This window comes from Pterocles gutturalis, unplaced genomic scaffold (assembly GCF_000699245.1).
Source record: "Pterocles gutturalis isolate BGI_N339 unplaced genomic scaffold, ASM69924v1 scaffold20809, whole genome shotgun sequence".
Taxonomy (NCBI): domain Eukaryota; kingdom Metazoa; phylum Chordata; class Aves; order Pterocliformes; family Pteroclidae; genus Pterocles; species Pterocles gutturalis.
Genome location: NW_010128716.1, coordinates 1,583 through 1,805, shown reverse-complemented (window position 1 = coordinate 1,805; position 223 = coordinate 1,583).

The following is a 223-nucleotide window of genomic DNA, read 5'->3' as shown; positions in this document are numbered from 1 at the left end:
GGCTGTGCCCCGCATCTGGGCACGGGGAAAGCCAGCCCTGCAGATGCTCCGGGATGTTAGCTGCCCCTGCGGATGCTCGGGAGATCTCTCTCCTACAGTGAGAGGGCTCTGACCTGGCTCCATGCCTCCTGGAGGGGACGTCTCCAGAGGGCGGTCATGGTGTCACAGGACCCACGGGCTGTCACTCGTGGGGACGCCAGTCACAGCTGTGGGCCCGGTGGGA